The sequence below is a fragment of the Cygnus olor genome, chromosome 1 (assembly GCF_009769625.2).
Source record: "Cygnus olor isolate bCygOlo1 chromosome 1, bCygOlo1.pri.v2, whole genome shotgun sequence".
Lineage (NCBI taxonomy): Eukaryota > Metazoa > Chordata > Aves > Anseriformes > Anatidae > Cygnus > Cygnus olor.
Window position 1 is genome coordinate 196,849,746 of NC_049169.1, and position 14,790 is coordinate 196,864,535.

Here is a 14,790-nt window from a genome sequence, read left to right on the forward strand (position 1 = left end):
TAGTTTTCTCTTAACAAGTGCAAAATAAAGATTTCTACTTTTGTCGGAGGTGTAACAAGCAAGTGAAAATGCCACTGGCACCAAACCAAACTACAGAAAAAGAACACACCACACAATAATTTAGTGTCAAAAAAAAAAAAAAGACATTTCACTGTACTTTCACTATTTCAACCTGTATGGTACGTATCCATTCCTGCCGCATTTTTAAGGTTTAGCATGCTGTAATAATTTCATAATGTATACCTTTGATAAAGTAACTGATCTGGGAAAGGAAAGATGAGCAATACACTGAACCTAACTGGGCTGCAGCAAAATATTTGATCACTGACATATGAAAAATTCTTAATGAACATGGATGGACAAAATAAAAGAAGTCACAAAAAAAATATAAATAATAATAATAAAATAAAAAAAGAAGGTTTTGAAATAATTGTTATTGCAAATGGAGGTTACAGAACAAAGAGCAATGTGAGAGTTCCTTAAGGAATGGTCTTGCAGTTTAATGAGTATTTTCATTAATGATCTTTAGCTAATGAAATTTGTCACTGAAGCAAATCTGAGAGGCATTATCAATACTAGAGAAGATTAAGATAAACAAGGAGGAAGCAATGGATGACCTTGAGAGATCCTAATACAACTTAAATGAAATTCAGCAATAGGGAAAAAAAAAATGGAAAAAAAAAAAGTTAAGGACTAAAACCAAGGATCCCTCTTAAAACAAAAACAAAAACAAACAAACAAAAAGCCAGTCTGAAATACAAAAGGAGAGAAGGACCAGGGGCTTTGTCAGTTACAGCATTACAGCATGGCTACAATATGACGTACCTGCCACAAAGGCAAAGCATATAAAATATTCCAGTAGATCTAACTAAATATTAGAACTATTACACAAAGTCTTTGCTAGCACTAAAGGGAGTACCATGTTGAACTTGGTGGAAGAGGAGAGTTCAGGCTGAACAATTGAACAGAAAAGCTGTATCATCATAGTGAAGGCTGCCTCATGTAGTAAAGTCAAGCCAGAAGCTCCTCCTTAATCTTTTCCAAGTCTTTCCATGCCTGCTGCATTTTTAAGGTTTAGCATGCTGTGATGTCATTTCCTTCTATTAATTCATATGAAAAAATGTTTATAATAATGAGATGTTTCACTTAGAATCACCTTATGACAGAATAACTCACATTCTAAGGAATATCAGGAGATCACTGGTTGATCCATCTGCTGAAAGCAGAGCTAACTATGATGATAGTTGGTCATGACCTTGCCAAATTCTGGTTAACTCTAAGGAAGGAGGCTCGGCTACCTCTCTGGGCCTGTGTTCCAGTCCTTGATCACCCTCAAGATGATTTCTGTCCCTTGTATCCAATTAGAATTTTTTTTGATGCTGTTTTTATCTTTTTCTCTTTGTTGTGAACACCTGAGAATATTTTGGTTCTTTTTTCTTCATATACATTAGCAGAATGACCATAGAGCAAAAACCAATACTTCTGTAATAGACTACTTCCATTATTATAACCTAATTTTCTTTTCAAGTTAACTCTTGGCAGCCTCCCTTCTAGTTCTCTAAAGTGCATTAGTCCCAGAAATGTAAATTTATTCTTCAGTGTTGTTATGCACAAGAAAGAAGTACTTCAAAAGAAGTTTCTGATTTTGAGGTGGCCTCTCTATTGGTTTTAGCTTTGTGCTTAGCACAGACCAAAGGGTAGTCTTTACTTATTTTGTTAGACCTAGCTTTATGGCTTTGTCCATAAAACTTGATGTATTAAAAAAAAATGTTTCTAAAAAACAAAAAAAAGTAATTAAAATATCTGGTTAGATATGTTTTTGTTCTTGTGAATTTAATTTTAGGCCTCCAGAACTAGGAAGAGACGTGACAAGTATGGGGAAAAGCAAACACTTGGGTTATTAGACAATCATTGTATTCTGTTTTTGTGTGTTTTGTTTTGTTTTATTTTTCTAAATAATTTATTTTTTCTAAATAATTCAAATGTTCAACCCAGAACAATTCCTAAATATCAGCCTTCACAGAAAATGAGTTTGTCCCATCACTAAAAGGCCACTTTGAGTGACTGCTATGGGACACTTAAATTTTCATCCAGTGAATCAGAAAGTATTATGTCTTTGTGATACAATCTGCTCATGACATTTTTGACATTACAAGTTGTGAGTTTCTGCCAGGCACACCTGAGTTGCCCCATAAATGATAATGTGTAATTATCACCATTCCTTCAACTTACAGTTATTAACTTCTTCTCAATGCACATGCAAAAATTCCTTTACATAATCTTCAATTTCATTTGAAGATCATGGTATAAACTTACCTAAAAAATGAGAAAATGTCATTCAGAGGAATGGGTTTTCTCTTCTGAAATGCATGGAAAAGTACAAATCTATGGATAGCAAGATTTTAGTCTGACTACTGCAGTCAAAACAGGAAACGAGTGCAGTGGGTGGAAATAAAGATTAACAGTTAGGTTAACAGTCCTTATAGGTCATCCTTGAGTCCCCTTTGAAGGTGTAAAGCTCTGGAGGATCATTTCCTCCCTAAAATCTGAGTATGGTATGTAAGAAACAAACAAACAAAAAAATGATTTTGGAAAAAAATGAATAAATATCAAATCTCAGCAACCAGGAGCTGGAAGGAGTATGGTTCTGTTATTCTTAATAGAATACAATAAATTCTTGCATAGTTAGCCAGAGACTCAATGCCATGACCACTTCCCTAGGGAGCCTTTTCCAGTGCCCGACCACCCTTTTGGTGCAAGAAACTTTTCCTAACACCCAGCCTGACCCTCGCCTGTCACAGCTCCCTGCTGTTCCCTTGGGTCCTGTCACTGTCACCAGAGAGCAGAGCTCAGCACCTCTTGCTCCACCCCTCCTTGTGAGGAAACTGTAGGCCACCATGAGATCGTTCCTCAGCCTTCTAAACTGAACAAGCCAAGTGACCCTTGCCCTCTGAACATTTAAAAACTGTAATCAGAAGACTCCTGTGAAGGAGTAGTGATTGATATGACATCTGGCTTAATATGAAATTGGATTTCAAAATATCGCCCTTCTCTTTATTTCCCCATGAACAGTTAGATTTCATTGGAATTTGTTTATAGTTCATTGACTCCCTGTTAATGTCAGTTGTTGCTTCACTAATACTACAACTCCATTTTGTAATTCCCTTGTGTGCAGCCCTTTCCTGGTCACTTAATCTTAGGTTCATTTAGAGACTCTCAGTCCTAGAAGAGAAATAAATATGATCTGCATCTGAAAAAGAGAGTGGCAGGAAGAGGCATTGACCTTTGGCCAAAACACCTTCCATAATCTCAGTAATGAAAACCCAGAAGACAAGCAAAAGAAGAAAATCTTTTCCCTCATCTGCATGAAAGTATGTTCTCAAACATCTAATGGAATTTTCTTCCAGTTTTCAGAGATGCATACAAAATGACAGTACACTAATCTTACAATAGGGGCACGCAAAAATTAAAAGTATTCTTACCTTTCTCCAGGTGTCAGTGCACCAGTGAGGGAGCAAATTCATCTGGAAAACATAATAAACAAAATCCTGAAGAATGTAGCGCCAACCCAGCTACATACCCAAAGTTTGAAAAACAAGGAATTTTTCCTGTACGCAGGCTAACAGGGAAGATAATTTTCAAAGCCACGTACCTTTCATGAGGCATACCTCAGTTGCAGCTGTTTCCTGTTTAAAACCATAAGGATTCTTGCCTGAACGATGCCAGAGCTATGATAATATTATACTCAGGGAGAGGTTTTTTTGTTGTTTGTTTGTTGTTTGTTTGTTTTTCCCTCTTGGAGGATGCTGAGTGCTTAGAAACCAAACAAAAAGTACTTGCACCACTACTCTAGACTCTAAACCTTAAAATAAGAACACTTTCTTATGATAGGTAATTACTGTTGTCAATCATGGTCGTTGATAAAGCAGACAGAAGTGAAGGACTTTTTTTTAATTCATGTTAATAAATGGTCAGTGCATGCTTTGTATTTATTTTTTTTTTTTAAATCGTAATAACTGGAAATAATAGGAACATGCCAGCCCAAACAGTAGTTTACACAGAATCACAGAATCACAGAATAACAGAACGGATAGGGTTGGAAGGGTCCTCTGGAGATCACCCAGTCCAACCCTTCTGCCAAGGAGGGTCACCAAGAGCACGTTGCGCAGGATGGCATCCAGGCGGGTTTGGGATATCTCCAGAGAAGGAGACTCCACAACCTCTCTGGGCAACCTGTTCCAATACTCTGTCACCCTCACAGTACAGAAGTGCCCCCTCATATTAAGCCAGAAATTCCTGTGCTTCAGTTTTTGCCCATTGCTCTCGTCCTGTTGCTGAGTATAACTGAAAAGAGACCGGATCCATCTCTTGACACCCTCCCCTCAGATATTTATACACATTGATGAGGTCTCCCCTCAGCCTTCTCTTTTCCAGGCTATACAGGTCCAGTTCTTTCAGCCTGGTCCCCATAGGACAGGTGCTTCAGTCCTCTAATCATCTTCATAGCCCTCCTCTGGACTCGCTCCAGTAGCTCCATGTCCCTCTGGTACTGGGGAGCCCAGAACTGGACACAGTACAACAGGTGAGACCTCACCAGGCTGAGTAGAGGGGGAGGATCACCTCCCTTGACTGCTGGCAACACTCTTCTGAATGCATTACATGATGAAGCTAAGGAGTGTTCTCTGGTGATTTCACTGTTCCCTTGTAGGTGCAGGTCCCCAGTGCAGACCTTGCCCACCAGTCAGGCTGTATACTCCCAAGTATGTGGTTGGGTGTAAGGTTGTGCACCAGTCTTGAGCTCAATTGACAGGAGAAGAGGAGGAGCTAACAGATGTTCTTGACCCACTTGACCATGCTGTATACTATATAGTACTAGGTAGTCTGTTAAAAAAAAAAAAAAAAAAAAAAGGGCAAAAAGGTGGTAAAAGGGCAGGAAGGCAAATGCTGTGACAGGAGGCTGAGGACCCTTGGGTTGTCCAGTCTGGAGAAGAGGAATCTGCTCCCTGCATCTCCCTGAGGAGGGAAGTGCTGAGGGAGGTTGCTGGTCTGCTCCCTGGGACCGACGGTAGATCACAAGGGAATGGCACGGGGCTGCGCCAGGGGAGGGTCACACTGGGCATTAGGAAAAATTCCTTTACTGTGAGGGTGGTCAAATGCTGGAACAGGCTGCCTAATGAAGTGGTTCATGTCCCATGCCTGTCAGTGCTCAAGGAGCATTTGGATAATGCCCTCATTAACAGCCTTTAACCTTTGTTTAGCCCTGAAGTGGTCAGACAGTTGGACTTGATGATCTTTGTAGGTTCCTTCCAATCTGAACAACTATGTGTAACAGCAGCTTGTGGCAGTGTTTGAGGCACCCAGAAAGCCAGTAGAAAGGAAGAGTAGTAGTCCTGACCTGACGCTGAAAAGAGAAAAGTCTCTGAGGCAGAGAGTTGGAAGAACAAGGACTGCACACTGTGGGAGGGAAAAAAAAAAAAAGAAAAAAAAAAAAAGGTATATGAAGATGTAAAAAGGAGCTGAGTGTTTTATTTTCCACCACCCTCCTTTCTCATGGTGTTCGGGAAAAAAATATATATATAGTTTGCATGCAGAAAAGCAGGATGACACTTAAAAATACCTGGCAAAGAATATCAGATTTTCATCCTCTGAGAAAGAGCCCTAAAATACCCACATATTAGGTGAGCACACAGGTCAAAAAATAACTAATATTGCAAGCAGGACTGGTAAGACCACCTTGTCTACTGTTTTCTGGTTCTCAATCAGATTTGTCGTAGAATCATAGAGTGGTTTGGTTGGATGGGACCTTAAATATCTTCTAATTTCACCCCCCCCCCCGCCCCCCCCCCCCCCCCCCCCCCCCCCCCCCCCCCCCCGGCCATGGCAGGGACACCTTCCACCAGACCAGGTTGCCCGAAGCCCCATCCAGCCTGGCCTTGAACACCTCCAGGATGGGGCATCCACAGCTTCCCTGGGCAACCTCTTCCAGTGCCCACCACTCTCACAGTAAAGAATTTCCCCCCTGGTATCTAATCTGAACCTACCCTCTTTTAGTTTTAAAGCCATTCCCCCTTGTCCTACCCCCTGACAAAGAGTCCCTACCCAGCTTTCTTGTAGCCCCCTTTAGGTACTGGAAGGCCAGTGTAAGGTCTCCCCAGAGCCTTCCTCTCCTCCAGGCTGAACAACCCCAACTCTCTCAGCCTGACTTCATAGGAGAGGTGCTCCAGACCCTTGATCATCCTTGTGGCCCTGGACTGTTTTCTAATTACTTCCAGTCCTTCTTGTGCTGGGGTCCCCAGAGCTGAACGCAGGGCTCCAGGTGGGGTCTCACAAGTGCAGAGCGGAGGGGGAGGATTACCTCCCTCACCCTGCTGGCCACACTGCTTTTGATGCAGCCCAGGACACAGTTGGCTCTCTGGGCTTTAAACACACATTGCTGGCTCATGCTGAGCTTTTCATCAACCAGCACCCCCAGGTCCTTCTCAGGGCTGCTCTTAATCCATCTTCCACCTAGCCTGTGTTGTGTGCTTGTATTTGTGCTTCTCAAATATGTGCTGAACAGGGGTCTGTCTGAAGAATGTTTCCATGCTGAAGGGCTGACTCAGATTCATTATTTCTGCACAAGTTTCCCAACCAGAAAAAAAAAAAAAAAGACAAGAAAGAAAGAAAAAGGCGGGGGGGGGGGGGGGGGGCAAGAAAAAAAGATCCATTGTTTCCAAGGGAAAAGATATTTTGTCTGTCCAGATTAAAAATCAGATCTGGTGATCTTCTCTGAACAGCCGGAAGTCCTGGGTTTTGGTGTAGATTCTAATGGTGAATTTTTGATAATGATGTTCTTGTTGTATGTCTGGATAGGGCGTCTTTGTCCTGCTGCAATGAGATTAAGAACACGCAAAGGAAAGAAAGGGAGTATGACTAAAAGAAAAGTGAGAGCCAGATGGTTTAAGGAAATATAGACTGTCTGTAAAGTGATGCTCAAGGGTCTGATTTGCAGAGAAGCTAATCCTTCACAGCTGCATTGTGAAATTTTGGGAGCTGTTCTTGACCATACTGAATACTATGCAGTGTTAAGTAGTAAGGCTTTTCAACCCAAATCATCCAGCTCCAATTGGCAAGAACTCAGTCCTTGCTTATTTTATGTAACAGATCTTCCACTGTGACACTGGCAAATAACCTCCCTCCATTAAGGTCCTGTGGGAGTAACTTAATTCATATTTCTGAAGCCCATAGATACCACACCGATGAATGCAGTAGCTAAGATGTTGAGAGGATTAATACTCCTCTATTCTATACAGACAGATTTGAGGACCTGGCTAAGGCATTTTTCCTATGGGTGGGGGAAAGCACAGGTATATAAAACCCACAGTATAATCTTAACTCTGACATTTTCTATCTTTCAAGTGTTAGGCTTCGCAGCCTTGAAAACATTCTCTTTTGTTGTTGTTGGTTTTTTTTGTCTGTAATAAATATAGAAAGAGACAGAGGTTAAAATGTACATCATTTATCTAAAAGCAGTCTTTGTGTTCCCTCCCCTTTGTCTCTGGAGTGATGTCCCCTAACGCTTATGTAAAGCTAATAAAAGGGAGAGAACCTGGATCTTTTATCATTCACTGCAGAAAACACAATTTTGTATTTATACAGCAAAATATGAATTATTTACCTGATGGACCACAGTGGCCTCTGAAGAACAACGCTATCTGTCTTGTTAATACATTTTGAACACACATGCGTTGGGAGAAAAACAACAAAAAATGTACAAAATCTTAATCAAGTGCATTTAAATTTAAATTAACTAAACATCAACATAAGCATTTATAAACCTTTTGATCTTCCTTAAAATAAAAAATATGATATATTTTTTCTAGCTATCTCAAACACTTGTTCACGCCGAGGTTAACAATTTACCCTAAATCTTTCTTTCCAGGGTATTTTTCCACACAATTCTATCACATATTTCTATTCTAAAAGTGCACATTTCTACTTTTAATACTTCCCTGATGCATAATAAACATAGTGTGTTATCAACTTTCACCATTTCTAATATAGTTCTAGGCAGAATATGGCTGATTAAAATTAATAAAGTTTTAAATCTAATTCATTTGTTAGTTGTTCAGTATATTTGTGGAGGGTTGCCATATAATTACAAGACATTCAATAGGTTTTGGCTTCAGCATATACCAATTTTTATAGTCAGCTAAAAATGAATAATTCAGCTTATTAATTAGTTCATGCTTATTAGTAGGATAGAGTACATTTTGAAAACTTATGCTTTTAAAGCAGCACTTGTTAATTTGATGACCACATAACTTAGAAATAATTACATAATGCTTTAAAAGAAACTTCCCATTCTTGATGGGAAACTTCAGGTTTACATACACATTTTTAATGGTGTTAATAAGAAAGCAACAAAATGGACAGGTGTAGTCGATTGGGGTCCGCTAGGAAAAGTTCTGGAGTCTGTTTTTTGTTGCAGTTGTTGTTGTTTTGTTGTTGTTTATCCATATTGTTTTTACAATGATACTGCTTGAAGCCTTACCCAATACTTACTCCTAATATCCAATGAGTTACATCAGGATGGTGACCTGTCACTAGTGGGGTTCCCCAGAGCTCCATTTTAGGACCAGTCCTCTTCAATGCTTTCATAAACAATTTGGAAAACTTAAAGGTTTTTTGAGCAAGTTTGCAGACGAAACCAAATTGGGTGGAGTTGTTGACTCCATCAAGGGTGGTGAGGTCTTGCAGAGAGACCTAGATGGGTTGGAGAGCTGGCCAATCACCAACAATATGAAGTTGCCAGATTCTGTACCTGGGAAAGGGCAACACTGGCTATACGTACAGACTGGGGGATGAGATGCTGGAGATCAGCCCCGCAGAAAGTGATCTGCGGTTTTTGGTCAACAACAAGCTGAACGTGAGTCAACAGGCTGAAGTATTTTATTCCTTTAATAAGCTTCATATTTGTGATAAATCTGATAAAACACTGAGCTGTTGACATGGACAATAGGGCTGTGGAATAGTAAAAAATCAGTAGATTAACAGAATTACTGAGTTGGAGAAGAGAGGAAATTCAGAAGATATTACTAAATTAAGCCAAGATTAAATTTTGTTAAACTGCTACTGATGCGGCAAGTTAAAATGACTAGATTCAGATGAAATATGAAGTAGCATCTGAAAAATCGAGTACTTCTGAGTTAACCTATCCAAAAGTGTTGGGCAGGCATCTCCATTCACTTGTAAAAAATCTTGTCTTAAACACATTATATATTAAAAAAACCAACTAACAAATTAAAACAAAAGCAGCCTGCAAGGAGGCAAGATTCTGATAATGAGAGTCTCAGAAAAGTGTACCTCTATTAAAAATAAAATAATACATATATTAAGATAAAGACCACTACCTTGATGTTTTTACCTAGTGAGGAATGCATTCTACTATATACATTTCTTTGCTTTATTCCCTCAGCTGCTATTGGTCTGCTGACAGACATAAACAAATTGTTTAAATCCTCCCCATTTCAGCTTCCCCCTTAGTAAATCAAGACCGGTACTTAACCTGTTTTGCAAAGTACTCTAAGATCTAATGACAGGATTCCAAGTTGGGAGCTCAGGGCTATGGTAAATATGACATTTTGGCATACAAAAATGATTATGCTTTTAATTGAATTACAAAATATAATTAATCTTGAAGCTTGCTATTATGTGATAGAAGAGATCAAAATTGTGACAAATTATCTGTTTTATTGTGTCTTCTATCATAATTATGTTTTTATAAAGTATGTTACAAAACTCAAGAATGTTCTTATTACTGTTGTAATTATAAATGTCCAGGGAGATATTTTTGTTTTGTTTTAAGCCAAGAAAAAAAATTTATTTTGAAAGACCATGAGGATCCCTTGGACAGGTTGTGGAGCACTGTGGAACACTTTGAACTGCAAGCAAAGAGGAGCTCTAAATATTTGAATGCTATTTAAGAGTAGGACAAAGTAACAACAACAAAATATGACTTGATGGCAACAAACTGTAATTGGGTAAATATTAATAATTTCTTTGGTGCTAATTTGAGTATGTGATTCCCATGGTTTGTCACATTTATTTCTTTACCAAACTGGTCATGCAAAGTTAAAGTTAAGTAAAATGACCTCATAACAGGTATTAATTTATGACTGTTCTACTAAATAGTATCTACTCTACCATGAATTTTATCTTTTTAACATCAGATAAATCCAGTCTGGTGCCAGTCTGGTGTAGGTCTAATTTGCTTAAATGGTCCCTAACTTAATATTACTGTACTGTAGGGAATGTTTCAGCTCCTTAAGCTCTACCACTAAGCACATAGAACTGGGAGACCTGATGACAAGTCTTACAATTGTAAATGGAGGTTACAAAAACATTTAATACTTTGGCCTTTTCCATGTCTTTTGTCGTATGTCTCCTGTCAAATAAGCAGTGGATCTACATTTTACTTAGCCTCACTTTTACTGTCAATGTATGTACAGAAACTCTTCTTGTTACACTTCAGATGACCTGCTACTTTCAACTCCAGGTGAGCTTTGGCCCTCCTTACTCTATTCCTGTATTCTCAGGATTATTATTATTATATTATTAATAATTATACTTCCTGGATAGACCATCTTCTGTACGCTTGTGTGTGTGTTTGAGTTTAAACAGGCATTCTCCCTTCTTTCAAGCTGGCTTTCTGCCATACCTGCTTGACTTTCTGCATGCCATAAATGGACTTCAGAGTAAGTTGTCATTGAACACCATCTAGATCTTCTGGATCCCTTTGCCCTTCAGAATAGCATAGCATGATGTAATGATCATCATATGCCTGATCAAGCTAAAGTTTACACTCTGAAGTTCAGAGTCTTTAGTTTACTACTCACCTTCTTCACTTTCCTCAGGATCTAAAACTCCAGCATGCCATGGTCACTACAGCCAGGATTGCCTCTGATCTTTACAGTCATAATTCTTCCTTATTACGACTGGCAGGTCCAGACAAAACATTATCGTAGTCAGCCCATTTGACATCCGAGTAAAAACTAATACACACTCCATAATTCTAGGTTTCTAGATTTCTGATATACTGCTTTCCAAAAGATATCACAGTGGCTATATTCCCCATGAGAACCAAACACTGTAGTCATTAAACTTCTTCCAATTAAAGAAGGTTTCATTCACATCCTCTTTCTTGTTATCACGTGGTCTGTATTAAACAGTGACCATGGCATCCTCTTCATTGCCCTCCCCTTTGAACATGACACACAAGTTCCATGCATCTGAGCTGTTTCTTTTTGCAAATACAAGCCACTTGTTCTTTGTCTTCTTTCCTCTTTTTTTTTTTTTTTCCTAAAGACACTCTATCCATCTGTCACAGCATTTCTGTTGTGCAAACTATGCCATCACATCTCCATAATCCCAGTAACATCATAAGTCTGCAACTGCTCAGGGACTTCTAATTCCTCCCATTTATTTCACATACTGCATGCATTTAGGTAAAGATATTTCAGGTGAGCTTCTGCTCATCTCACTTTCACCTTACTCAGAAGAACAAGGGAGACTGCCAAGTCATGCCTTCCCTTGTACACTTTTCTCTGCATTTTCCTAATTATGTGGAAGCTTTGAAGTATGTATTCCAGTTAAATTAATTTAAGCTCTCCTCAGTACATTAGCATGTCTATTAGCAAAGATGTTCTTGCTGCATATCATCAGGTAGATTTCACTTCTTCCCAGAAATACTTGGAAATACTCATGCTTTGGAGAGGGTTCCAGAAGAAGCCGAAGAGACCTTCTGGCAACAACAGCCATAAAGGATAGAGCTGATATACCTGGGCTTCTGTGCCCTTCTCCTATCTCCAAAAGTCTGTAGACTCTTGGTCTTGCCAGCATCTTCACTGATAATATGGTGCCTATATGGTGAAATACTAAAGCTGGATGTGATGATGAGTCAGATGTGCCCTTCACCTGACTTTTATCTGTAATCATCATGTTATTTTTGCCATACATCATTGAAGAAATTTATATGGATTTCCACAAGACATTTCAATAACAGCTCCAAACAGCAGTTGTGGAGCCATATTAGAGGGGGCTGGGAACACAAGATAACAAGCTCTATGGAGAGGTAATATCATAGAATCGTATCATTGAATCATTGAATCGCAGAATCAGAGAATGGCTTAGGTTGGAAGGGACCTTACAGGTCATCCAGTTCCAACCCACTAAATTAGGTTGCTGAGGGCCTCATCCAGCCTGGCCTTGAGCACTTCCAGGGATGGGACATCCACAACCTCTCTGGGCAACCTGTTCCAGTGCCTCACCACCTTCTGAGTGAAGAATTTCCTCCTAACCTGTAATCTAAATCTCACCTCTTTTAGTTTAAGAACATCCTCCCTTGTCCTGTCATTATCTGATTAAACAAAAAGTTGTTCTCCATCTTTTTTATAAGCCCCCTTTAAGTATTGAAAAGATACAATAAAGCCTCTCTCAAACTGAACAGCCCCAGATCTCTCAGCTTTTCTTCATAGGAGAGGTGCTCCAGCCCACTGATCATCTTCATGGCCCTCCTCTAGACTCTCTCTAACAGGTCTACATCTTTCTGGTGCTGGGGGCTCCAAACCTGGACGCAGCAATCCATTTGGGGCCTCAGAAGGGCAGAGCAGAGAGGAACAATCACCTCCCTTGACCTGCTGGACATGCTTCTTTTGATGCAGCCCACGATGCAGTTCACCTTCTGGGCTGCAATCATGCACTGCTGGCTCACATCAAGCTTTTCGTCCACCAGAACCCCCAAGTCTTTCTCTGCAGGGCTGCTCTCAATGAGTTCTTCTCCCAGTCTGGACTCCTGTCTGGGATTGTACCGACACAGGTGCAGAACCTTGCACTTGGACTTGTTGAACTTCATTGGGTTCACATGGGCCCACTTTTCAATATGTCCTGTGAGATTTGAGGAAAGGCAGGATGGCTTCATAGCTTCACTGGATTTATACTAGTCCAAGCAGCATGTGGATCTTGTCTTGGAACATAGTGACAAAATAACAAATGACTGTTTATTTTTCCTGATCAGGACATCATTAACTTTGTACTAATGCTCCAACAACACATTTGAATAAATTGTATGATTCACCATTCAGACAAGTATGCACCACAAGACAGTGGATTACCTCCTGTCTGTCCTTACGACAAGCTTCCTTACTTGTGCTGTGCAAAAATATCACTTTCATCACTTGTCTTGTCTCACTATTTCACTAGGTAATTTCACATGATGTTCATTGGTGAATAGTTTCTTTACTGTAAAAGTGTTTGTATCAATTTGTGCTGATTGCATCAAATAAATAACTTGCCAGGACTTTAATACATTTGATAGGTACAAGTGCCAGCCTTCTGTCTCAATGTAGTATTTAAGGATAAATAATCATTTTGCCTTGGTCCAATCTATTTTCCACTTCCATCATTCAAGCTAGTTTTAAAATCACATTCCTATTTTCTGTTTTTTTGTTGTTTTTTTTGTTTGTTTGTTTTCCCCTCCAAAGAATGTCCTTTATCCTCAGTAAATTAGGAATAGAATCAAACTAACCCTTGCCTTGCAGCACTGTAACTTTATTTATTTTTAGCTCAATTACACTAATGCTCAGCAAAAGCTAAGTAAATCCTGATTTCTCAGTTAACGTACTTTACTTTAAAATGGGAATTATTAATCATTTAGTGTGCAGTCCCACAAGGCTGTGGATGAATATCCGCTGATAACCATCACTGAACTACTCTGCTGCTGCCAATTGTGTTGCTATCACACTAAAGTGAAATAGATTATTTAGATCCTAAACACTTTGCAGGGGGGATTATGTCTGCTTTCTCCCATCCCCCATCTACTGCAACAGAGAGCTAGCTGGTATTATTTAATGAACGATGAGAAAAACAGAAAGGGGATGCTCCTTAAGGTAGGGGAGAAGCTGGATCCATTTACTACAAGGCTTTGCAACAGCTGGCTATGTGAGATGCTGATCGATGAAGATCATCCTTAGTAGCAGCTGTCTGGCCATGGGAGAACTAACAGAGATACTTACCCCCAGGAAGTGTGCAGTGCAAAATGTCCCTTCAGGCACCTCTGATAACTCACATGTGTACCAAAGTACTAACTCATTCAAATGTTTTCTTCCTTCTCACACTATTAATCTCAGTTCCCAACACCTCTCACAGGAAAAAAAAACAAATACAGAAAATAATAATAATAAAAAGCAGCAACAACAACAACAAAGCTCCTTTCTTTCCCGTGACAGTTCTTAACCTTTCCAGGTACTGACATGCAATACCCACATTGTACAAGTTTCCTTTTCCTCCTTTGCATGCTCATCCCCAGCTCTCACCATTATTTCATCCCTGACACATCTGCTTGAAAACCTGGGATGCAGGATTTGTCCTACCTAGATAGGTAGGATCACCAGCAAGGTGAGCTGGGAACTACCAAGATTATGCTCAACAGATTATTGCCCCACTGTCCTGTCTCAAAAGGTTATCTTGAGGAAAACAGCTGTGTGCTTATATGCCTATGGAGCAAAAGCATATTCAATCTGTTCCCATCTGTGAAGAGAGGCCCTGAGAGAGTGTTTGCCTGAGTGAAACGCTTTTCTTGGAGCAAGAATAACAGAGTTGTGTGAGATATCGTATTTCTATTCACAGAAGGGATTATAAGATATATATATATAAAATCTGCATCTATTTCTTTTCTTAATGAAAACAAAGGCAATTCAGTTTTTCTCACGAAAAAAAAAAAGTACTAGGAAAATTTCAATGAATCACACCAAA